Source organism: Saccostrea echinata, unplaced genomic scaffold, assembly GCF_033153115.1.
Source record: "Saccostrea echinata isolate AGI-Se365-2 ecotype Australia unplaced genomic scaffold, CSIRO_AGI_Sech_v1 ptg000033l, whole genome shotgun sequence".
Lineage (NCBI taxonomy): Eukaryota > Metazoa > Mollusca > Bivalvia > Ostreida > Ostreidae > Saccostrea > Saccostrea echinata.
In genome coordinates, this window is record NW_026889782.1 from 4,806,196 (window position 1) to 4,834,133 (window position 27,938).

At 33.5% G+C, this 27,938-nt stretch overlaps 1 long non-coding RNA gene across 1 annotated transcript; it reads left to right on the forward strand.

Moving 5' to 3' along the window:
* Positions 1-2,920: 2,920 nt before the first annotated feature.
* On the forward strand, positions 2,921-4,245 carry LOC133198583 (uncharacterized). The gene is made up of 4 exons (XR_009722504.1): positions 2,921-2,960; positions 3,355-3,457; positions 3,756-3,845; positions 4,178-4,245. It is a non-coding gene; the product is annotated as an uncharacterized LOC133198583 (long non-coding RNA).
* Positions 4,246-27,938: the final 23,693 nt, after the last annotated feature.

A 27,938-nucleotide genomic window follows, 5' to 3' on the forward strand; every position in this document is an offset into this window, starting at 1 on the left:
AAAACAATAATTTCGATGGTTTTAGACCCCCCGCCCCCTCTTTAAGGCTCTAGTGGGACAGAGACCAATTTTTGTACCCCTTCACCAACTGATGTAATATGCCAAATAATTTAGTTGACTGTTAAAAAGTTTACGGCCGACAAAAACAGATAGCAATAGGTCACCTGACTGACTCAGGTGACTTAATAAACTTGCTGCGTTTAGTATTTTAGAAATTGCGTTCTACAAACAAGCCTATGCACGATAAATAGCTTGCCCTAATTAATTGTCACTCGTTTAAATGGTTCTCAGGAATACATCATCGACATCAATCTCAGACAGTATTTACATTCTATACGTCGTATATAAATTTTTAATTCCTGAAGTGAATATAAAATTTAGTTAAGTATTTTTTAATTTTATTTTATCTACCTTTTCAATTGTTCACTTCTAGACAAAACACTTGAAGATAAATAAATTTATAAGTTTAACTTTTTCTCGGAAGCATTTTTATTTTTACTTGTAGCTTAAATAAGAGATTTGCAGGCCCAAAATTAGAATAGGTTATGCTGTTAGTATTATTTTTATCAACATCAGAAATGCGAGAATTATTCTAAATAAATCTTTTTTCAATGATTAAGTCCAGTTTAATTTCATTATTTTCATCTAAAATAAGGCGTTTAAAATGACATTATTTATTCTTTTGGCTGTACTTAAACAATTAAAAATAAATGAGATGAAAGAAATTATCAACAGTTTTTTTTTAATGCTTTATGAAAATTAAGAAAAGGAAATCGAGAATTCACAGTCTTGAAAAGAATGTTAAAAAGTCTAAACCAAAAGTGCAGTGAAATCCAATGTATACAAAATTAAAAAAATAATATAAACTTTAAAAAAATCAAAAATGAAACTTGAGAAAGGTCTGGGCACGGCCTTGAAAATGAATTCAGGACATCTGTCCATAAAGTAGCATAAACGATTTGCCCCAACGTATATACATGTAAAGTGGCACTTGGTAGGTTGAGTTCAAAGTTGTTCCTATAGTGCCCCGTGGAATTAAAACTTTTAAAACCATGACGACTTCTCATTAATCAGACTCTGTTAAAGTGACGTACGAGTTTTGTAAAATGGTCACAGATTTAACATATGTCATATTTCAGCATTTCATTTTCATTTTTTAATAGCACATCACCCAATTTAGCGTAATTAGACAGTATAAGAGTTCTAATTTTTTCTTGTTTCAGTACTTCTGCCAGACTTTAGCACAGCCTGTCCCCACAAATAAATAATATGAGGTATATTAAAATGCATTTTTCAATTTAAGAATAAAGTAAAATATTTACATTTCCAATGTCTTTGACTGAGATAAAATTACAAATTGTTAAAATACTTTATTTCTACATAAATCTACTGGTTCATCGATAGGCGCGGTTAAAAAAAAATCACGTGCGGGGCGGGACAAATAGAGACAGAAGCGGGGCTATTGGCACGGGAATTTGCAGAATCGGGAGCATGTAAATATAAGGAATAACTGTCAGATTTTTTGGATTCATGACGATGATCAATCGATTGGCTTGCGTGATAATTTTATGCATAAACGCCGAAGGCGTTTATGCAAATTATCACGCAAGCCACTCGATTGATCACATCATGAATCCAAAAAATTAGACAGTTATTCCTTAATTAATGCGTTTTTTCTGATCAATTTTGGCTTTATATACAATCTGAACATTCTCCTTTTGATGGTAGCACTTGACGCCTAAAACAGTTTTTCACCACTTAATTCCGATCTTATGGACTTTAACCTCGTCGCAATAGGTTTTAAATCAGATGAAAGAAAGATTTTCATTTTAAAATAAATTCTTGGATTTGTTTTTATTTTTTTATTATTATTATATTTTTACTATTCATTTTTCGCCCTGTTTGTTATCTGAAAATCTATACGCAAGAAAAAGATTTCTGAAAACCCGTTGAAAGTTGTTTTTACATTTAAACATTCAGCCGCGTTTATAGACTTCACGTGTATGATGGGGGAAGTCCCATGAATGTTTTTGTCTTATTGTTAACCGAAAAGCTTCATAGTCATTTGAAGACAAGGTCGACTGTATTAACAGTGCACATGATATATAAAATGTTGTTTAACGCCGAATCAACAGTATTCAGCTCTTTTTTGAACCCTTGCGTGAAAAGGGTTTTAATCCTTGACATCTGGCCGCATCCGATGGACTTAAATTTGAAATGAGGTTGGGGATAGACATAAAGGTTCGAAAGGAAATTTAGGCACGAACCATTGAAAAAAAAACTTTTTGAGTGAGGGGTTCGTTAGAGCAATTAAATTAGGTGCTTTAGTAGTTGTGGAAGGGGGGGGGGGGGTCATATTTTCACTGCACAGCAAAATATGGACAGCGCCTAAGAGGACTAGAAACACTCATATTCCGGCAGTCCTGATCAGTCCCAAACTTCGTCAAATGTTTCGAGTCTTGGGAATCGAGCTTCCGCACATTTTACACACACTTTTCCTTTTATCGTCTTTTCTTTTTATAAACACTTTAATAAACTTTCTTCTTAATTCGTGTAGATTACAAAGTTTTTTTTGTCAACTTGTAGTTTTTCAAGTAAATATTATTAAGAAGTATTGAAATATGAAAAGTTGGATTAGGCAAGCTGATTCAAATCCAAGGTTCAGAAACTACATATTCGACATACGAGGGGTGATCAAAAAGTTCTCGAACTATCTCTATATTTACAAAACCACAATTCACGCTTCCACGTCGTCACGGGTGACGCAGTTGCCATCTCCGCACAGCTAATCAGAATCGCGGAAACTTTGTCCGCCATTACCTCCGACAAAACACACAGATGTCGGAGGTGCGAGATGACATCGTTTAATACAACATATCCGCTGTGTAACGAAAAATTGTGAGGTCCTATGCATGGGATAATGTAATAATGATACGAGGTACCCGGAAAGAATACACAAGGTGAGATTTGTTCATTTCCTAAGTCCAAAAGACGGAAAAGCAAGTGTTTACGTTGCATAAACAGCTGATAAAGGCATGTCATGCGGAAGACCGAAACACAACTGTCTGTTAAAAAATAAGATATTCGGGTAAGTTAATGTAAAAGTTAGTGATAATATAATTATCAATTAAAGAGAGCAATGTTTAGATTATGTTCTATGACATACAATAGTGATTTACAGACGTGCTCAGACAATGACTCAACCGTTCAAAGCTATAAATCTCGGTGAACTGAATCTAATTCTCGATATTAAATGAGAATGCTGCAAAACATTTTTGTGGGTAATTTTACAATGCTTTATCTTTGAAACATTTTGTGATTGTATATAGCTTGAGGAATCTAAATTATTTGTAGCTTTTATGGGCCATGAAATACTGACTGTATACAGCAAGGTCCAGTTCCCCCAGATGGGTCACAGTCATCAAGAAAGGCTTCTTTGGAATTATCGAGACGAGTTGTAAGCTTACTGATATTATGTTAAGAAAAGTATCTGTTATGAAGAAACCTAATTACAAAGCCAGTATGTTTTTATTCAAGTGAAGATATCATTATACCATGAAAACTTGACATAGTAAAATCACAGATGAATAGTGATTTCTGTACTATTGTCAATTGATATTTAGTGTTAGTGAAAATGCTGAGGATAGTTAACTATAAATTTATTTATGAGATCAAGATTTTAAAAGCATTTAAAACATTCCAAGTCAAATGCATTACATGTATTTATATTTTAATAAAATATTACATGCATTCAGGATCAATGATGGAGCACACAAGGAAACAGAAAAGAATCTTCACCCGTGTGTCATAACAGAATGTGAAAATGAATTGTCAACAGGCTACATGTATGTATATACAAAAGGAACATCACCACACTTGAGTTTTCCAGTTAGTTATGTAATGTACACATGATTATGGAGAAAGGGAACTGCAAAAGAAAAGTAACTGTTTCCACAATGCATCAAAATCTCTTAAGCCACTTATTCTTGACATCAATGTTTTTTATGCAGTTAAATACCAAGTAAATCAATACTTGAAGTAATATTTGAAGCATATCAATACTTCTAAAATCTCTTTCTAATTTAATCAGAAAGCACATTTTAGATATTGTTATATTTTACTTTAATTTATTTGTGTTATACTCATAGATCTTTAGAATTTTATTTTTCATTTTAAGGAATCTTTGGATTAATTTTACCATGTTGTAGAACTACAACAAAAACAGAGAGAACCTACAGAACAGACTAAATAATCTCTACAACTCCACATAGCAGCAGGAGAAAAACAAGGCCCACTTGCCATGAAGAAAACAGTAAAATATATATATATATATATGTATGTCAGTGATGTGTGTATTATTTATACCAACATGAAATCTTATTGAAAATTTATTAGATTTTTTGACATCAAAACAATTCAACTGTATGTAGAAAAAAAGGGGCAATACTAATGACAAAAGAATTGTCTCGGTCACTTAGGTATTTTTTGTGTAAATAGTCCATAATTGTATATCAACACTGATGAGGCTAAGGCAGAATTTTGGAATAAAGGTGTAGCATCAATGTTTGGTGTGTCAGTGATTGACTATGTGCATGTGTTGACCATATGCATGTTACACGTATGTTTAAAGATGAGTGATTGACTTTCATTGACTTCATTAATTTCAGGAGAAACAGACTTTTCACTTTTCACTTATTTAATGAATTCCATTAGCATAATACATGTTTGTTTATGTAATCTTATGGTATCCACAATGTGCTGAATAGCATAAACAAGTGTATAGTTCATAAAGGTGATGAATAACACGAATAACATGAAATGTGTAGCACTGTCATACATGTAGATGAAATCCCCAAAAATATATGTCATACTGATATAAGTAAATGATTTATACAGTGATGTGATCATATAAATGAGAAACAACTGATACAAATTAAATATTCAAACATCTAACCCTATAAATGTATATCACTGCCTAGGGAAATTTGATAGAAGAAAAGTAATACTTTTTGAATTTGACATAAACGATTTTATTATTACTTATATATGAAATGTACAATATCATTAAACTTTCTGTATACCCGTACCTTGTCTTTATTTTCTTTTGAACATCTTGTATCTTTTTATGGGTATCTTTGGATTGACATCTACGATATCAATACAGAATTGATTTTTGATTCCTCTTGGAATATGCAATGCTGAGGAAGACTTATGTTTGTTCTTCAAACCTAGCAATCTGAACTGTTGAATGCAATTTATTTGTACAACAATATGTGAACATTTTCCTTAACCCCTGAAGTTTGTGTCACTAGTGAAGTACACTGACTGTTTTGATCATTAAACAGTCTTTTACATTGTAATTTCTACTTATGATACCCTAGAACCATTAAGGATTTCTGAAATATATATCAAAGTCCATGCCTAGAACCATAAACTGAGAACAGACTGGGGTCTGCATTGGATTTAGAATGAATATCTTCATGTTTATTTTAAACATGACTAAAATCTTGAAACTTTATTTTGTACTAACGTACAAACACAGGAAGATTTTTTTCCCTTCAAATTTATGTGAAATAATATCTGAATTTTTAAGTCAAGTTTGTATCCCATTTATAGTTTTAAGGACCCTTATAAACTGAAGCAGAATATTTTTTAGACATTGAGAAAAATTGTATGAAGGTGTAAATTTTGAGCATGCCCAATGCATTTTCAACAAGGGTGCCTTGCATTTACCCCCAGGAAAAATGGTTAATAAATGATAATACTGACAAACAAAAAATTCTATTGTTCACTTTATAACATTAATTTTGAGAAAAATACATCCAGTTGAAAAATCATGAAGTATTCAATTAATTTATCTTGGCCTATTAAAATATTAAGAAATTTATTACAAATTGTAGTTTTCAAATTCTTTTATTTTTAGATCTAGGGACAAAATGTTCTAATTGCATAAAAATACCACAGAATCAGAACTCTTAAGTGTGCTGTGCAGAGAGGAAAAAAAGAAATGAAAGAAATAAAAATATAATAATAAACTATAATCAGTTTGTCCAAATCAAAACGATTGGGGGATCTGGGAGAGAGGGTGGTGATGAATGAGTTGCTACATATTTCAGAATTCTTTGACAAAAAATAATATCAAGAGGGGGATGTGGTCCAAATATATGACAGTTCTGAAAATTTCAAGGGGTAGGAGAGTCCTGAATCCTTCCGGATCAGCGCTAGCATAAGCAACCTTTCAAAATCGATGAACACATATACACTGCATATCACTTTCTTGATTAGATCTAGTCTGTGACGATGAAGATACATGGAATATATTGGGGGGGGGGATCTCTCGGCGGTTGAGGTTTTAATGCTAACTAAAAACAAACAAATATTGTCAATTTTATTGTAAACATTGAAAATTAATAACGTTCCCTGATCTACTATGCAGTACGTATCAGAACAGTAAATATTTCGGAGACAGTTGAACTGACCTTCAAGTCGGATGCAGTACCGATCTACATCGGTAAAGGTTAAAATTATACTTCTATTTACTAAAATTTTGTGATTGAAATCTCTCTGGAACATGTCTTACATTTTGACAAATGTTTCTCTATAAATTCGTGAGCAAACAAGCCGACTGAAAAGTTTTTCTGTGCGATTTCTGTAACTCGCATCCATGTTGTTTACGTTAGTTTGTCGGAGTCTGCAACCACGTGACTTTCGTTGCCATCGGTGGGCGGAGCGTGGATGCGTGAATTCAGATCAGAATGAAATTTGGCACACATATAGTCATACACATGTTCTATAAATAGCAGATGTTATATAATGTTTTGTTACGTGTTTGTGACGTCACAATGTGAAAATGACGTCAATATGTGGGTGACTTGTGACAAAAAATGGTTGACTCAGTCGTACTCGAGCAACGAACGGCTGTAAAGTTTAACGTATATCTCCTTTGCAGTAGAATATGATAATTTGTACAAGGTTTATGAAAACAAAAGACCTACCAGAAGTTCAATCATTAATTGGATTGATTGTTTTAGCGAAGGCAGGGAAGGCAGGGAGATGGATAAAATTGATGTTTGTTCGGTTGTCCAGCGAAAGCAAGCCGGGGAAAAGATGTGTCCTTCGTTGAGCAATTTATTATGAAAGATCGCCAAGTTACAATTAGAAAAATAGTTGAATATCTTAACAATAATATAATTATCAAATCCCTTAAATATCGTTTACTGTAGACTTTAAACATATGAGATATGAAAATAAGAAGGCGCCCATACTTTATCCACATTGGATAAGCGACGCTCCCGAGACGGATTGTGAAGGTCACCATGCTAATTCTGGGAAGGTATATCCTTATCCGTCCATCCTATTGCCGAGATTTGGCCATTTCTGACAGATGTACTGTCCTTTATAAAAATATTTTGCATGGTAAGAAATATAAGACTCGGAAAAATCTTTTAGCTTCTGTGAACAGATTGCTAAGGAGCATGTCACGTGACCGCCTGGATCACGTGATTCGCGCATGGGCAGAAAAATGGCAGATGTGCAATTAAATCTGAGAGGATAACTTTAAAAAATAATGAACACTGAAACCTCATTTTATTTCTTTTAAGGAAGTAATTCAATTAGTTCGCGAACTTTTTTATCACCCCTCGTATTCCTGAAAATCTGTGCTGTAAAATCATGAGCTGAAATAAATCGATAGTTTCATTAATAAATGACAATAAAGGTTATTTTTAGGGGAAAAAAATTCTCCCTCTAGAACATTTTCACCAGTGTCTCACATCATATAAGTACTTCTTGGTTGTCATTGGGAGAATTAAAAATTTACGACCTCTAACTTCCGATTTGCCACTGTCATGTCTGAATACGAATTATTGGTTCTCAATTTGCTTCCTATATTTACAAATGAAAGTAAATCAGTTGTGGTATTAAATTCAATAAAGTGCTGAAAATTATCACACTGAGCGAAACTTCATACAAAGTAATTTGCAGAAAAAATACGTTGGGAAGTTTCCATGTAATACCATGTAACAATATATGATCGAAATAAATCACTTTGCATTAAAACACGATAATTTTTCTGCTGTCCGTAGTCCAGTTACACTGACCAAATTGTGTTCAACTGAAAATTCAATCAAGACAACAAAGAACAAACTTCGCCTCAATTTATTTATTTTATTGTTATTAAGTTTTTGTTATTAATTATAAGTAAATGTTTTAAATGACACATCCAAATGAAAATAACATAGACATGGTATAGTGCTTCTGTTATTATACTACTTTGACTCGCTGTGGAAGGGGAACTATGCCAATGGATCACGGCTAGGACGATCTGAAAAAGAGAAGCAGCTTATGAATTTCTCTCAGCATTCTTTAAAATAATTTCTTTTATTCTTTCTCTTGTATTCTATGCATACGGAATGTATCCTTTTACTGTCACACATTTAAAAATTATCAGAATTAACTACATGTATATCAAAATCCTGATGTTTTAAGATAGAGAGCTATTCCTAGAAACAAGTATTTAAGAATATTCAGATTTCTGTAGTAATTTGAGTAAAGATGTTTCAAGCAGATGACCTTTCACAGGAAATGTAAGCTACAGCACAATATCTCGTATTTCAGGAGAATGTTATACCTTCAGAAACTTTCCTTTAAATTTTTATCTGCGTTTATTTCAAGCTACAGTGAAATTTGTCTAATCAAAATGTTGTGTAATTCGAAATCTTGTACACTACGATGAATAATTTTATTACCTTTGCTTAATTCAATTATTTTAAAAAAAGTTTTTTTCTACTCTTTTCCATTACATTCTACTTACGTTCATAATAAGCTACTTATGAGGGTTGTTCAAAACCTTTGTGGACTTCTGTCATATATTAATAAATGTAAATGATTTGTATAGGGAGTAAGAGAAATTTATGTGTTACATTTATGTTTATGACTTTACAATGCTATCAAGCGTTGTCTCTGGTAACAAAATTGATTTTAAAATTAGGAAACATAATTTGAAATAAAACTTAACACACCAAAAAAAAAAAAAATAAATAAAATAAAATAAAAATAACCGACATTGTCCGGATATTTTTCGATCAGCCTCCGTGCGTTCAATGAAATCTCCTTACACTTATGGCATTCCCTGCCAATACATAATACTTACGTTCATTACTTGCATTAATTATTTACTTCAATACATTAACTTGCGATCATTTCAGGCTTATTACCTTCTACTCATTTTTATTACATGGTCCTTGCGTTCATTACAAGGTACTACCTTCATTGCATTCTGTTAATATCAATTTAAAGTTACCGTTCACGGTAGCTCAGTCGGTAGAGCGCTCGCTGCGTGGTCGGGAGGTCGCGAGTTTGAATCTCGGCCGTGACTGACCTAAGTCGATGAAAAATGGGTAGCAACTGTTACTTCGCCATGCGCTCGGCATTTGAAGTGAAAGTTGCGGGTCTTTCGGATGAGACCTTCAAAATCGATGCCCCGTGTCACGGCAAGCGTTGGCACGTTAAAGATCCCTCACTGCTCAATGGTTCTGAGTGCCGAGTAAAGGTCAAAATTTGAAGCCCTTCACCGGTATATGGTGACGTCTCAAAAAGAGTGAAAAATTCTCGAATGGGACGTAAAACAGCATACAATCAATAAATCAATCAATTTAAAGTTATTTTCTTTATAACTACGTAGTTACCTAGCTTCATTTCACTCTACATACGATCAGCATAAACTACTTACGACATTAGGAGATACTTACATTCATTGCAAGCTACTTACATTCATTACGGGATACTTACGTTTATTATAAGATACTTACGTTCATCACTCATAGCTCCCCAGGTGGTTCGTGCTCGCACACTCACTTCGGATGTGAACACCAATCCGAAATTCCTTCCAAAAATTATCACTCTAAAATCTGAGTTTTTTTTTTTTTTGTGGAAAATCAAACATTAGGTTTCTTATTTCAAATACTACTGACAGAAGGTTGTAATCGAAACCAATATACAAGGAAACATTACGCAAGATCGGAGATTTTTCTGGGTGAACTTTATTTAGTGCGAAATATGAAATAAGTTAAAAAGCATTTCCGGCGGAGAAATGCATCGATTTGATGCATATTCCTCCACCAGTCACATCCGAGGTTTGTATTGTATGCAGCGTAGCGGAGTTAGCCGAGGATTGCAGATTGTACGTACACGTTCATTACAAGATACTTACGGTTATCACAGGCTATTAATGTACACACGACCTGTCCGTCTTTGCGACAGCCGCATCCATTGCAGCCGTCACCGGCAGGAAAATTTTCCCCAACTTTGTACTTTTTGCCATTGTATATACATCCTACAATTGAATATTTTATAAATAGAGATTAATAACGTGCTTTAAATAAAGATAAACATGCCTCCAATACATATACCATAGTACAGGTAGAGGATAAATACTTTTCTTCAAATAGATATGTATAACATACTATTAATAGAAAAAGATAAAATATATCAAAAAGCGATAAAAAATATTCATTTGATTTTAAACTATTTTACCTATGCTTTATCAAATATAAAAAGACTATTCTAATATTAAGATATATTTTCATCTCTCCATCTACGGGTGTATTTGCCTGTTTTCTTCCGTAAGAAATACATACCTACTGATGTTCCTTCCGGATCTACACATCTTCTACAACCACAACCCGTGGAACAACACTTCTGTACTAAACACAAAAACACATGAATTATTTCTCTAAAAAATTTATTAACCTGAAACATTGTAACAATACTTCTGTACAAAAAAAATAATAAGAACTAGTTTGAGACAAATGCTTTAATCTCAGACATTGTAACATCTGTCCGGAAAAAAATAAGAGTTAGATATTTACAAGTTCTTAATTCACATACAAAGTAACAATCATTCTGTAGTAAAAAAAAAAAGGCTTTTGGAATCTTTTTTTCAACTTCAGACAAAGTAACTACAAATCTGTACTTAACAAGACAAATAAGGGCTTTAATCCCTGACGTCACGTGCGTCAGGCAGTATAAGGATCAATTTTCCATGGTCAGAAACTAAGCGATCATACTTCGTGAGCTAGATTTTGTGCAAGCTGATTTGCATCAGAATTTGTTACCTGCATTTTAACAAATACGGTTTGCAGAAGAAAGAATCATATTACTGATGCAAAATAATGATGCGTTTACTTCTTTCAGTTTTTTTTGCATCCACCTGTTTATTCCTTGCGATTCTTTATACGGACATGTCCGTGTAAACATTTTTTTCTGCGTTCTAAACTACTGGAACAGTCCATTTGTCTTCTACGAAAGGGGTGATACAATCATTTCGCACCAAATGTCACAAGTAAATTATCTTCGCGCCTTTCTCTTGGATTGTTCTATTGAATGGATGTGATAACTTCTATGGAAATAAATAGTTTGTTCTTTGAACCTGATTCTTAAACTTCAGATTTTTTATTAACTGCAAATTTTATCTCATTTTTAAAGAACACATTGTATATGGGCAGGCAACACTAAAGCAATGGATTTGCTGATTATTCTTACTATTTTGTTTCCCGGTTATCCCATAAGTGGACTAGTGCAATCATAAACAAACTTCCTCCATCTGGTAAATGGGACATTCCTTCTTGATTCAATCTGTTTTCCACCTTTCTTTCAATATTACAAAATGATGTACGTTGCAAGGTTAACTTTTTTAAAAAAGCTTAGTCAGCCAGTACCATATTATTCCATGCTTTGTGATGAACAAGGATTTCCTTTTAAAACAGTCACAAGAGTGTAGGTCAGTACCAGTAGAGGAATGGGCTTCACTCCTATAAGGTTCTAAGTAAGGATAAGACCTCATGATCTGTACTGGTTTTCATTTCATTAAAAAAAAACACAGTATAATAATAGAAGAAATGAGAAAGGTCTTGAAATTGATTGAAAAATAAAACTGTAAACAATTTTAAAACTGTACATTAAATTCATTCATAATATATGGTAAGACCATCAGTGGCGTATATTCCAGATAGGCAAAAAGGCTGTAGCCTACACATCTTTTTTCTCAGGGATAAACATTTGGTTGAATAAGGGGCGGGGAGTTGATAATAAATCGTGCCTATTAATTTCATTTTGTTGCAAATGCTAAAAAAGCATTCTTAGCAATCCGTACTTTCATACCTATCCAATTATGTTTAGCTTTGCTTTATATTTAAGGACAAAACTATTTCCATAGCTGGAAATTTTTGAATCCAAAGTTCAAGTGTTATTAATATTAAGTCTTTATCAGACAATTTCAAACAATCGAAAGCAACAGGAGTCCATAATTAGTGCAGGAAATGAAGTTGATAACTTGAAATATATATGGTTAGTTTGTTTTTTGTTTCTTTGTTGTTTAACGTCCCTCTCGAGAATTTTTCACTCATATGGAGACGCCACCACTTGCCGGTGGTTACCTGCAAATTTTGACCTATGCTCGGCACTGAGGGCTCGTTTTTCTGCCAGCACCTACTACGACACGGGACCTCAGTTTATATGGTCTCATCCTAAGGACCGGTCTCCACGTCCCAAAGTGGGATTCGAACACGCGACGTAAGGATCAACTCCTTATTCCGCGATTCTAGAGCAAACGCTCTGACCACTGCGCCACGCAGGCGACTGGTTAGTAGGAAATTAAATCTATTGTTAGTATTTGGATTATTCAGTAAGAAAGTTTCCCTATTTTCTAAACAGAGTAAAAGGATAAGTTAAGAGTTCTCCGTTTTGTTCAGTAGTCTTCATATCATGATATAAACTGAAAATATGTCTACAATATTATTTTCACCGGTCAATTTAAAATTGTAATGCCTTTGAGTTTGCAAAAATGCTCCCCCCTCCAATACCTATCAAAAGGGAGCTCCTTGCATACCTACACTTTGTGCCTCAGGTTAAATCTGTGACTTCACACTAGCCTACACATTAACAGAAAGGAATATACGCCACTGACCATCATCGCAAGTGAGATTCGTCCGGGGGTGGGGTGGGGTTGGGGTTATTAGTATCTTGTTTTGCTCTAGCTATAAATGTACACGAAGTCAGGCCATTTACTTTGCATCCTAGAACAGCATTGAAGCATTTTTGTCTCGAGCACTTCAAGACAACTTTCCTAGTTAAAACTGTTCGCAACTTACTTCGTCGTCGAGAACGATGGAGAACAGATCAGTCTATAAATAGAGGCCTTCTCATCAATCTATCATTGACCAGGGCTGCGTTCAACAGCGTAGCTGCTAACGTAGCAGCTAGATGGTATATGTGTATCTTTATTGAACGGACAGCCGGCTTAGCTGCTAAATGTCAGATTTTGAATAAAGATATATCAGTAAAAACTTTTTTTAGAACCAAAAAAAAGTTTATTTTAAGCAAAAATATATATGTAAATTTACATTTAATTCACTAAGATGTAGGAAATAACCCCCCTTTTTGTAAAAATCTTGTATGCTGCGAAATTGTAACTAAGGAGGCCATCTTGGATTTGGTACTTAACATCAAATATCTATTCAAGCTCTCCCTACGTAGCGGCTAGGCTAGCTTTGTGTTCAAGATTGTAGCTTTACGTAGCGGTTACTTAGCAGCTACGCTGTTGAACGCACCCCTGAGGAGCGCCCTCTGGTAAGAGAGTATGAATTTCTTTAGAACGACTCGTCTAACTATTTTTTTTCCCAGAATTCCAATCTACGCAAGCGCACTTGCAGTTTCCTTCCAACGTAACTTGTCAGCCCGTGGGCTAACTAATAAATGACCAAAGAGTGCCATGTCGTAGATGGTCGTTAATCTGTAATATTTGGTTATGACATTTGAGAAAGTCAAGTGTACATTTTGTGTAATGAAGTATCGCAACTATTTCGCTCCTTGATGACGGAAACATTTAGCACTTCTTTTGCTTATACGTTTCATACATGTTGATATTGATTTAGTCAGGCAAGCTTTTTGAAAAGCTATTACTTGGTTATCTCAGGGTTTTTCAACCCGAAGACATAAAAACAACACTTCAGTTAAAAAAAAAGAAAAAAACCTCTCACTTTTTAGTTTTATACAAGTTTTTCAACTTCAGACAAAATAATAAAACTTCTATTCTACAAAAATAGATTTTATTTCTCTAAAAGTTTCTTTAACCACTTGAAAAAATAAATAGAGGATATTCAATGTTTTGTAGATGAATATGGAATTTATTTCACGAGTGGGACAGGATTTTTTGATATTTTCACGAGTGCGAAGCACGAGTGAAAATATTTAAAAAAATCCTGTCTCACGAGTGAAATAAATTCCATATTCATCTACAAAACATTGAATTTTCTGTTTATTACATTTTCTTTGATTTTCCCTTTGTCTCTGTCTTTTCTTAACACAGCGTCATAGGCTTGGCGTCATAGTTGAGCGGTTGAGACGTCGATCGTAGCTTAGTAGTTGTGTGATTGAAAACATTACATAGCATGGATTTTAGCAACATATTTGGGAAGAAATTTGCAGTTTTAGCTCTATCAAGATGCTTAGTTACTATCTCTATCTTATGACAGGCTAGAAATTATTTTTTACTTACTTTGATATTCTTTCACACTGTGAGAGAATATCATTTTGGTATCCTTTCATACTGTGAGAGAATATCATTTTTATTCAATAAATAAATCACAGTATTTCACTGTTGAAAATGTAATAAAACTATATACCATAAAGATTACGGTTATTTTTTACAAGTACTTCAAGCCATAGAAAAATCAGATAAGTAGTTGCCAACGAAAAAAACTGGAATTATCTAATGTATACAGATATAACTGTAGACGCAGCTCTCAGTGAAATTTGTAGTATGTTTCTACAGAACAGTCTTAATACTGAATGATAGGGTTCTTTGAAAGATTCTGCAACATAGCCCAATCTTAAAACAACTATATTTAAAAAAAAGAAAAGAAAAAGATGCATTCTCATAGCTTTTTACGCGATGAGCAGTTGAACACTACCCCTGTTCTACACAAATCAAAGGCATTATACAAAAATATAAGAACTAAAATCAAGGTTGTACGATGTACTATAACAAAGAAAGGAATTTGGTCCATAGAAAATTAACCATTTCCTCAAAATAATGTAGTATCCAAATATGAGTGAAATTTCTGGAAGGGAAGGAAAGCAAACAAAATATTCTGCATGTTTGTAAATTTTAATAAAATAATACCTAAATTCCAATGATGAAACTTGTTATCTGTATTTTAGTTACAACATAATCGTAATAAAAGGAAGCAACCTTGTAAGTAATATCCTAGGATACTTTGCTTTACCGCGTGATATTATTTTGGTGTTCAGTGAAAAATTCGTTATGATTCATTGAGAAAGAGGATAGATTTCAAACAAGATACACATTAACAGCATGCAGTTTATTTTTTTTTAATCTTACCTCCACCACATTCGCTGTCGCTCTTACACACTATATTATTCGGATTACAATCACATGGTGTAATTTTATCAGACACTGGGCATTTCCCTGGCTTCTTTGGGGGGACTGGATCAAGTGGACGCTGTGGGATATACTGCGCAAAAGCCTGTGAAAAGGTCACCAAGAAAGTAATATTAAACCTGTAAAAAGGTCACCAAAAAGAGTAATATTAAGCCTGTAAAAAGGTCACCAAAACATTAGTAAAAAGCCTGTAAAAAGGGTAACCAAAAGAAGTAATGAAACCCTGTAAAAAGGTCACCAAAAACAGTAATAAAAAACCTGTAAAAAGGTAACCAAAACAGTAATTAAAACCTTTAAAAAAGGTCACCAAAAACAGTAATATTAAACCTGTAAAAAGGTCACCAAGAAAAAAGTAATAAAAAATCATGTAAAATATGTCACAAAGAAGAACATAAATAAAATGAATGTAAAAGGTTACTCAAAATTACATAGTTATATCTATCTAATATACATATATCTGATTTTTTTTCGTATTACATTTGTATTAACGTAAAGCTTTGTTGAGGAAAGCAAATCAATGCATTTATTTATCATAAAATTGTTGACTTTTTTAATATCATTAATTAAATCAATAGATACAATACTAAAGGTAATGATTAAGCAATGGCTTCAAATTAATAAAAAAAATTGCACTCTATATAGTACTTACACAGGCAAATGTAAAGAATATTAGAACTGTTCCCCGCATTCTGCACATAATGGTAGACATAATCAAATCTGTGTACTTATAGTACAGATAACAAGTGCAGATCATTAATATTCATTTCCTACGTCATTCACTTCAATCAAAAAACATTTTCCGAAAACATTGTTTTGTTTATTGCCTGACGCCACGTGCGTCAGGCAGTATAAGGATTAATATTTCAGGTATCCGAAACTAAGCGATCATTCTTAATGAACTAGATTGTATGCAAGCTGATTTACATCAGAATTTGTTACCTGCATTTAAACAAATACAGTTTGCAGAAGAAAGAATCATATAACTGATGCAAAATAATGATGTGTTTAATTCCTTCAGTTTTTTTGGATGCACATGTTTATTCTTTGCGATTCTTTGTACAGACATGTCCGTGTAACAGTTTTTCTGCGTTTCTGAACTACTGGATCAGTCCATTTGCCTTCTACGAAAGGGGTGACACAATCATTTCGCGCCAAATGTCACATGTAAATTATCTTCGCGCCTTTTTCTTGGGTTGTTCTATTGAATGGGTGTGATAACTTCTAAGGAAATAAATAAAGTTTATTCTTTTAACATGTTCTTAATTAAGCTCCAGATTTTTTATTGACAGTAAATTTTATCTCATTTTTTTAAGAGAACACATTGTATATGGACAGGCAACACTAAAGCAATGGATCTGCTGGTTATTCTTACTATTTATCCCATAAATGGACTAGTCTTATCATAAACAAACTCCCTCCACCTAGTAAATGGGACATCCCTTCTTGATTCAGTCTGTTTTCCACCTAGCCTTTCTTTCAATATTACATTTATAAATAATGTACGTTACAAGGTTAGGTTTTTAAAAAAGCTTAGAAAGTCAGCGAGTAGCATATTACTTCATGCTTTGTGATGAACAAGGGTTTCCTTTTAATACAGTGACAAGAGTGTAGGTCAGTAGTAGAGGAATGGTCTTCACTCCCGTAAGGTTCTAAGTAAAGAATCGGCAAAATGAAGAAGACATGATCTGTACTGGTTTTCATTTCATAAAAAGCACGTTAGTATGAATATGAGAAAGGTCCTGAAATCGATTGAAAAGAAAAACTAAACCATTTCAAAACTGTAAAAAAAGATGTATTTTAAACTCATTTATAATACATGTACATGTATATGGTAAGACCGTCATCGCGTGAGTTTTGTCCGGGGGTTGGGGTGGGGGTGGGGGTTATTAGTATATGTATCTTGTTTTGCGCTAGCTATAAAGTGTACAGGTCATTTATTTTGATTTCTAGAACAGCATTGAATCATTTTTGTCTCAAACACTTCAAGACAACTTTCCCAGTTAAAACTGTTCATAATTTACTTCGTCGTCGAGAACGACGGAAAACAGACCAGTCTATAAATAGAGGCCGTCTCATCAATCTATCACTGACCAGGGAGTGTGCATGAAGAAGCGCGCTCTCTAGTAAGAGAGTACATGTAATATGAATTTCTTTAAAACGAATCATCTAACTATTTTTCCCAGAATTATCAGAAGCGGATCCAGGAATTTCATAACGGAAGGGCGCAGTAAAAGGCAGAGGGTCTGGGGGCTGTACTGAAACCCCAGTGGGTTCAGGGCAAAGTCCTGATGGAAGTTCGGAGCGAAGACCCCGGAAGCTGACGAATTCTTACAAATAAGATGTTTTTTTTTCGTTGATTTTAGGAAAATGAACATATAAGTTCTATATACAAAAAATTCAAACGGGGGTTGGGAGGGCGGGACGCACGCCCGGCGCGCCGGTACTGGATTCGCCTTTGATTATAATCTACGCTAGCGAACTTGCAGTTTCATCCCAACGTAACTAGTCAGCCCGTGGGCTAACTAATAAATGACCAAATAGTGGCATGTCTTAGATATTCGTTAATCTGTAGTATTTGGTTATTACATTTGAGAAAGTCAATTGTACATCTTGTGTAATGAAGTATCGCAACTATGTCGCTCATTGATGACGGAAACGTTTAGCACCTCTCTTGCATATACGTTCCATAGCTATTGATTGATTAGTCAGGCAAGCTTTTTGAAAAGCTATTACTTGTATATATATTATAATGAGAATTGACAAACTATCCTATGCACGATCAATGGTTGTCCTAATCAAATGTTACTCATTATAATTGCCACGTGCTCCAGTCCTCTCTGTAACACATTATTATGTTCCCCAAACGAAGTTTGGGAACATATTGTTTTTACTCTGTTTCTTATTATTATTAAGGTCTTCCGTCTTCACGGAAGACCTTATAGTGATTCTACTGTTTCTTATTATTATTATTATTATTCTTTTTTTTGACAAAATTTTGTGCACGCAATTTCTCGAAAAGTATTCAGTCGTTTTCAATGAAACTTTCAGGAAAAATCAGTCATTGTACGAACTTTGTTCATCACAAGGAAAATTGGGAAAATTCCATTTTGGTTCCAAGTAGCGGGCAATTTCCTGATTTTAAAATGAAATTTTGTCGCCCCTTTTTCTCAAGAATGGCTAAAGATATGAACTGGAGACTTATTGGAGAGCATAGAACGTGACTTATAAATTTGCAGAATCGCCTTTTCGTTCGTCGTCGGCACTTCCGGTCGTTTACGGAAGTGATCAAAGAAATCGTAAAATTTCAACTTTCTTTTTTTAAATCAATACTTACATCACATTATTGCATCTCTTTCGTAGTTTCGAAATATGTTGGTCCCACCGGAAACAAAAACGTCAACTTCCGGTTATAAGAGAAAAACTACATAATTTGAGTATTTTTCTTTCCCATTAATATCCTTTGTAGATAAAGTATTTGAAATGAAATTTAAATATGTTATTTAGACTGCAAATATCTAGAGTAATGTCAAATATCTTTGTTAAATTTTACTTCCGGTCGCGTGTTTTCCTGTCCTCAAAATGAGAAGTTGTCTGAGCAAGATCTCGGAAACGGTGAGAGATTAAGACACCAAAGTTATATGAGCAACAGACCTTAAGATGTAGGCAAAACCATTTGGGTTCAGAGCGTCAGCCGTCACTTCCGGTCGTAACAGGAAGTGATCAAAGAAATCGAAAATTTCAACTTTTCTTTATTTAATTAAAAATTGCATCACTTTATTGCATCTCTTTCGCAGATTCGAAAGATGTTGGTCCCACCGGAAATAAAAACGACAACTTCCGGTTATAAGAGAAAAACTACATAATTTGAGTATTTTTCTTTCCCATTTATATCCTTTGTAGATAAAGTATTTGAAATGAATTTTAAATATGTTATTTAGACTGCAAATATCTAGAGTAATGTCAAATATCTTTGTAAAATTTTACTTCCGGTCGCGTGTTTTCCTGTCCTCAAAATGAGAAGTTGTCTGAGCAAGATCTCGGAAACGGTGAGAGATTAAGACACCAAAGTTATATGAGCAACAGACCTTAAGATGTAGGCAAAACCATTTGGGTTCAGAGCGTCAGCCGTCACTTCCGGTCGTAACAGGAAGTGATCAAAGAAATCGAAAATTTCAACTTTTCTTTATTTAATTAAAAATTGCATCACTTTATTGCATCTCTTTCGCAGATTCGAAAGATGTTGGTCCCACCGGAAATAAAAACGTCAACTTCCGGTTTTAGGAGATAAACTACGTTATTTTTATATTTAACACTCTCATAAATATTGCTTATCGATAAAGTACTTGAAATAATTTTATGTATGTTGTAGATACTGCAAATGTCTAGAGAAAAGTCAGAGATTTTTATAAAATTCACTTCCGGTCGCGTGTTTACCTGTCCTCAAAATTAGAATTTGTTCTAACAATATTGCTCGGCAACAATAAAGGACTGAAGTTTAAAACTTTCAGGACTGATAGTCAGTCATCAGTTTATTTGAATCGTGAGAAAATCTTGTATCGCCGTTACTTCCGATCGTGACGGGAAGTGATGAAAAAGGTGAATGGTTAATGGTTAGCACGTTGGATTTTCACGCTGACGACCAGGGTTAAATCTGCAGGATGTCTGAATTTCTTTTATCACTTTTTAAGCTTGAATTTTCGTTTTTATTTTCAGAATCGGACGGAAGACCTCTCATTGCTCGCAATGAGTTTCTAGTTAAGGTCTTCCGTCTCCAACGGAAGACCTTATTGTTTTCGTTCGGTTTCTTTTTCCCTATTATTATTAAGTCTTCCGTTCACAACGGAAGACTTATAGTGATTGTATTGTTTCTTTTTATTATTATTATTATTATTATTATTATTATTCCTCCCAAATTTTGTGAGCGCGATTACTCAGAGATGGTTGGATAGATTTTCACAATTTTTCACATGATAGTAGGCTGATATATGAAGTTTATATAAAATTCCGTTTTTTGAAAAATTCACTTCCGGTCCGAAGTTACGGCCGAATTTCCAATTTTTAAATGGACTTTTGTCCGGAATTTTTCTCGGGAACGGTTTGAGGTAAAGATGTGAAATTTACAGGAGTATTAGATCATGACATTCTCTTTGTTTCGAAGTTGTTTTCGTGTGTTTCCGGTACTTCCTGTCCGAACCGGAAGTAAACTTGTGTTTGGTCAATTTTCAACTTTTTTGTTTTTTAATATTTTTTCAAGATATTATTATGTATAACAGAGGTTATTCTACAAATACTAGATATATAATTTGTTTTGAAATCAGATTCCACATTTTGTAGATTTTTGGTACCCTCATTTTCCCTATTTACCTAGTGGGCAAAGAAAGATAACTCTGACTTGTAAGTGAGAATAGAACTTTCGAGATAAAGGCGGAAATAGTATCGATGATGTTAGAAACATATACACTCTCCATATCAACATTTTTAGACGTTCCATATTCACTCTTCTAAATGTAAGAGTACGTTAGTTACCGCTTCCAGTGCATGTATAGTTTAAAGTTACCAGTGTAGTGTAAGTCTGTATTGACAGTTAATTGATTTACACATGTATATATCTAAAAAAAAAAAACTATATATGCTAGGTAGCTAATTCAAGTAAATATATTATAAGCACTGAATATACATTTATAGTGATGGACAGGCATGCAGTTTTATTTATCTCGTATAGTAGTAAGTTCAGAATATTTATAAGATAGTTACTAAGCCTTCTATAATCAGACGATTTTATTATTCTCTATTATTTGAATGCGAATTTATCCCGATTTCCGAGTATTATTTTCAATATTAAAAAATATTACATACACTCGAAAAGGAACTGAGCGATAGAAAATCGTAATATAGTACTGTTTTAAAGCCTTTGGAAATAAATTGATATCTGCCACTTAAAAGAAAGAAAATCAATTTATAGATTAGATTTGTTTATTACATGTATATTTGATAAAAAGTTTAATTATTTATGACACATGATCTATACTCTATATACCCAAGGAGTTATAAAAGATGTGAAAAGGCGATTCTTGGATTCTTGTGAAATACTCAAAGAGTTAAAAAAAAATATGTGAAAACGCGATTCTGTGTGAAATAATGCTACGCTATAAGTTTCTTTTGAAAAAAAAAAACAGGATAAAAAAATTGCACAGGTCTGTTGATATGTGGGATAAGTATACCTGAATGAGCACAATTTTATGCAATGATATATAATTATATACATGCAACTGACGTCCCTACTTTTCCTTATAATTCATAAAACATAAAACTATCTAATTCCTTTGACCCCCCCCCCCCCCCCCGTCTTGATTAATATTTGGAGACGTTCGTGCAGCTAGGCATTTGAATTATATATTCGTTTTAGATTTAAATCTGGAACGTGGTTATAATTACCATTTACATGTCATGTGTACAGAAGTTCATATTCTATAATGGTACATTTGTCATTATGATACTGAAATGTTCAATTTACATGTCTGTGTGTGTGAGAGAGAGAGAGAGAGAGAGAGAGAGAGAGAGATTCCCTCTTAATCCCGATCCTCCTATCCATTTACATAGACCCAAATATATTTCTATATCAGTCACACCCATTTTTTATTAAATGTTTTCTGATTTCACAGTCAGTCATGGTCACATCCTGTATATTTTTCTGCTTAAAAAGTATCGCACGAAGTGCACTTGTGTTGACCTGTCAATCAAAATCACTTGACGCTCTATGCAGTGCAATAAAGTAGCCTGAGTTCGAAATGATCTTGAAGTATGATCTTTAAGTAAATCTGATGCAACAAACTTGTGAAAATATAAATAAAATAAAAAATAAAACATCTCGGTATTATGATTTTCGATTGTGGGACGTGGAGACCGGTCCTTTGAGATCGCATAAATCGAGGTCCCGTGTCGCAGAAGGTGCTGGCACAAAAAAGATTCCTCACTGCTCAATGGCGAAAAGTGCCAAAGTATAGGACAAAAATTTTAAATCTCCACCGGCGAGTAGTGGCGTCTCCATGTGTGTGAAAAATTCTCGAGAGGGACGTTAAAAAACATATGATCAATCAATCAATCGATTGCTGAATAATTACTGTAACTGAATAATCTTTCTTATAGGTATGCTTTCAAATCTTGATATTATAACTTTACAAAACTCAGTGACTTTACGTTTAATGTGATACTAACTTAATTCATTATATTTTTTCATAACACCATCACAATTATGCCAGAACGTATACACAGTGAAGTTTATGATAGTAGGGTGTTTGTTCGTCTGTTTGTTTGTCTTAGAAATGATTGCAAACATTTTTTTTAATTGCTAATTATCCTTGCCCTATGATATTCGTATATCTCTTATAGGTGCCAAACGCAGTATACGAGATTGATCATGAAAATCAAAGTACCTTAAGTACTGAAAGGACTTTTTTCCAGTTATTTTTTTCTTTCACAGTAAATATGATATGTATGTTTTTTACACAGAAAAATGCAAATTCTTACAGATTTAGAAGAACGGAAGACTTTTTTGTTGCCATGGCAACAAGAGTCTAGTTATTATTATTATTTTTCTTCCTGGGTACTTTTTTGTCCGTGAGTGATCTCCGAAACTATACATCCGATTGAGTTGAAACCTTTTTAGGGTTAATAGGAATGTTATGTAGATTTGCGGAACGAAGGTCATTTTGCGCGCACGTGCATGCACGTGCGTGCGCGTGCAATGAGTAAAATGACCAATATACTTGATATAGCCATAACTTTCATATCTTTTGATGAAATACTTTGATACTCAGAATAAAAGGATATATTAATAGTGTAGACAAGATGACATGGTCAGAATGCATATGCATGCACGTGCGCGCATGCGCATTGATTGAAATAACCAATACAATTGATATAGACTTAACTCGGACATTTTTTGATGAATTGCTTTGACACTCAGAATATAAATATATATTAGAAGTGTAGACAAGAAGACTTGATCAGCGCACACATGCATGCACGTGCGTGCACGTGCGTGCGCGTGCAATGAGTAAAATGACAAATATACTTGATATAGCCATAACTTTAATATCTTTTGATGAAATGCTTTGATACTCAGGATATCAGGATATATTAATAGTGTAGACAAAATGACATGGTCAGAATGCATATGCATGCACGTGTGCGCATGCGCAATGATTGAAATAACCTATACAAATGATATAGACTTAACTTGTATATTTTTTGATGAATTGCTTTGAAACTCAGAATATGAATATATATTAGAAGTGTAGACAAGATGACATGATCAGCGCGCACATGCATGCATTTGCATGCACGTGCGTGCGCGTGCAGTGAGTAAAATGACCAATATACTTGATATAGCCATAACTTTTCCATTTTTTGATGTAATGCTTTGATATTCAGAATATATAGACAAAGTATAAATGTAGACAAGACGACATTGTCAACATGCATATGCATGCACGTGCGCGCGCATGCAATGTTAAAATGACCAATATACTTGATATAGCTGTATCTTTTATACTTTTTGATGAAATGATTTGATACCAAAAATATTTAGATATATTAATAGTGTTGACAAGATGACACGGTCATCATGGACATGCATGCACGTGCGCGCATGCAATGCGTAAAATGACAGATATATTTAATATAGCCGATTTTTTTAAATCTTTTAATGAAATTTAAATATAAAGATGTATTAAAAGTGTAGACAAGTTGACATGGTCATTTTGTACATACATGCCCGTGCGCGCGCGTGTAATGCGTAAAATACCCAGTATACTTGATTGCCTTATTTAATGAAGCTTACAGGGAATAAGACACCAAAAGGAAGTTGGGGAGCGTTTGGGGAACATCTGTAACGGTCCCCGTTACAATTAATACTAGTTTTCATAGATTTAGCCACCATGTAACGTTTCAGTTCTAAAATGAAAAAGACAGTTTTTACATAAACCACTTATATGTCAGCTTACATTAAAAAGTAGTACAGGGTAATTTTTAAAATAGCTGAGAGAAGTGGGTTTCTATTGTCATATATTTCTTTCGTAGGTTATAACCTATTAAATTTTTCTCAGCCTGGCAAATTAAAAATGCAGTCACAAAAATCTTATATAATTAGGTCTCTTTAGTAACTCAGGTGACCTATCATTATCTGTCTTCGTTCGGAGTCGTTTAAAACCTCTGAATATTTTTACATTCTTCCCCGAAAAGGCTGTTTCGACTTCAACCAATGTTATTTTAAAGCATATCTTGGTAAAACAAGATTTGTTTTCTCTATATCTGTAAGATGAATGCATTTATCGTCCCTTATGAAACTTTATAACATAAAAGATGATAAATATTGGTTTCCATTTCAAACAAAAAATGGATATTGCTTCCAGATAATAATTGGCACCTGTTACAGTTGTTTTTGACATTATAAATGAACACAATATTTGTCATGGTGACCACAGATGTCCACAATATTGACTCGCGGAATGATAACGTATCCTCGATCGCTTATCTATTTTCATCCTAAATGCTACTGAACACCTCGCTGAATTAACTTTGCAAGTATTTAAAACATTTCAACTAAACTTTCTTTCGTATTTAATCACAACACGCTTCAAGTTTTTTTTTTCAATTTCTTTCCGAGCTTTTCTCTCGCACTTCCAATTAGCTTGTCTGTATAATTATTGAAACAAACATTTTATTAGTATAAAAATTTAAATAAATACATGCATAATGTTGCAAAACCAAAATGCAAATTAAACTTTACAAAAATCATACTTATACGTAAATAGAAATCAGCCCCATACATGTAATTCGAATAAAATATTTTTTTTCACATATTTTAACAAAAGCAATTTAACAAAATTTTCCTCTTACTTTATGTATAAATAATTGACGAAGAATTTAGCTGTAATTTTTTTAACCTTCATTTCCAGAAACCTATTAATATTGCCATTTTCATGAGGGGAAATCCTGTCATGAGCACGATTTAAGACATTCATCATATTTATTTATGGGCTTGACTGTATGTTAGGGAAAATCCCGAAAATGTTTTATTTTAGTGTTTACATTCAAGGAGAGGTCAATTGTGTTTACAGTTTACATATATTCTTATCTTGATCATATCTCACTGAAAAACTATTGAACAACTTTTAAACTATATATTTATTGGCATATGAGTAGGAAAGTTTACTACCGTTTCGTTCCTGACAATGTGTAATCTATTGGGAAGGTGTGGCTACATATCCGAGGTAATTTTCAAGACTAATCTTCATTTTATTTTAAAGATGAGCATTTTCAAATTTTTGTTTCTCACTCTTGACAGTATCCTAAAATTAATTTTGCCACACCATCATTAGTTTCTTTATTCTGTAGAATAATTTCATATCCATAACTAAATAAACTCTTTTTCCTTAATTGTAATTACAGACAACAAAAACGGTAAAACTGTTACCATTTCTTTTGAGGTATGGGAAGCTTTAAAAAATGCTGAGAATAACCTTAACAAGGGAAAAGAAGACAGGTTAGAGGGGCTGCGGATGGCCAACCTAGCCCTCCTTTAGTAAGTTATTATTTTTCGCGATGGTTCTATTAATTATTATCGAGAAAAGCACTTTAATTTTCATTACATCCCTTTTCATAATTAATTTTGAAAAGTGAGCTTTTTTGCTTTACATTTCTGATCAACTTAAAATTATTTAAATGAAATTTAAATTTTCAGCTGAAAAGCGCAGTCCCTGCAAAGAAACGAAGGATAATGAAGTTTGACGATGAAGATTTTTTTTAATGACATTATTTATGATGAGGTGAAGTTTGAAGAAAGTACAGTTTTTGATATGTTCTAAAATTAAGTTGGAGTTATAAACATTATTAATAAATGCTGAAAAGTTGCAAATAATAAGGTATGACTGGAGGTAAAAAGGAGTTTACAGATATGGTTAAGTTAAAAGTTGTTCAAAGAAATGGATTATCCTTTTGCAGAATATAATCTTGTTTTGCCATGGCCGTAGGAACCGGGGGGGGGGGGGGGTGCCCCCTTAATAAAAACGTCAGATGACTTTTTTTTTCTTGTCAAGGAATTTTGGTAGTTGATAGGGCCCCCCAACTGAAAATGTATGGCTGTGCCCCCCCCCCCCCCGAAAAAAAAACCCTGAAATTGTTTCCTCGGGCCTGTTTGCACAATGTCGCATTGTACTTGCAGATATCGAAGAACTAACAAAGAAACGTTTTAAAGACGAAGATCTCTAACTTCGCATGGATGGTGTTAAATGATGTATTTTTTTAAACAGTGTGTAAATTTGTAGTGTTTGTTAAAATGAGTAATCAACCACAAAGTTTTACATCATTTTCACTACAAGATAACACAAACTTAATTGCATTTTGCATTTGTTAAATATAGAGATAAGCAATGATTTTATAATTTAAATAAATTACATCAACATTGGGAATAGAATCATAACATACTGTAGAGGAGGCTGCCATGCGATTTATACAATAACAATAAATGTGACTGAAGTAGTCTAACACGTTAAACACGTTATATACAGCAATGAAACTTTTTATGTTCCAATAACAGGTATCAGCTCCATGTTGTGCATTGTCGAGGATTATTTGTATAAACATGTATTAACAATAAATATTAAACATATTCATATGATTGTTATTTTTACTTGATTAACTTATCGATGTTATAATGTCCACAAGAATATCCTTCAACACCAAACGGTTCCAATGAAATGTATGGAGATGACGAACAGTTTCCAAGCTCAAAGGTTCATTTAACAATACAAATTTTGAAGCAGATCAAACATGGACCTTTAAAACATCAGAGGTGGGATCAGGTGCCATGGAGGAGCATAACCGAGAAATAACGGAAACATCCGTCGACAATTCAGTGTGTAAATAATAGCCGAACAATTAGTATGGAAAACGTCAGTCAGCATTTGACTTAATGATAAATTGTATTTGCTGACAAGGTCATTATATCGACCATAGAACTTACGAAATGACGACTTTAGCAAGACTGCTGATATTCTTGTTTCATCAACTTGTTTGCCAATAACTTACCTAGTTTTAGATATTGTTCATACATAGAGCATTCTCTTGCGTATCGAATCAACTGAGAGATATAAAACCCGTATGCAGGTGATGAAGGTATATTGCTTCATAAGTAAGGGAAGTTGACGATTGAAAAGTTAATTAAAATTTATCGCGTTTATAATAAAGCTTTGTTTATAGATTACCATTAACGTCTTTTTCTAGTAAAATATCCAAATATGAAACACATGTGTCACACTCTGATGTATATTTTATTTCAAGCTCACCGGGATATATCGTATATCGAATAAGAATGGAAATAACCATTGTTAATTGACAATACGTCGTCGATATATCTAAATGTAGAGTTGAAGGCCACTGCAAGTGTTTTCTTCTTTTCACGTATAAGATTTTGGAC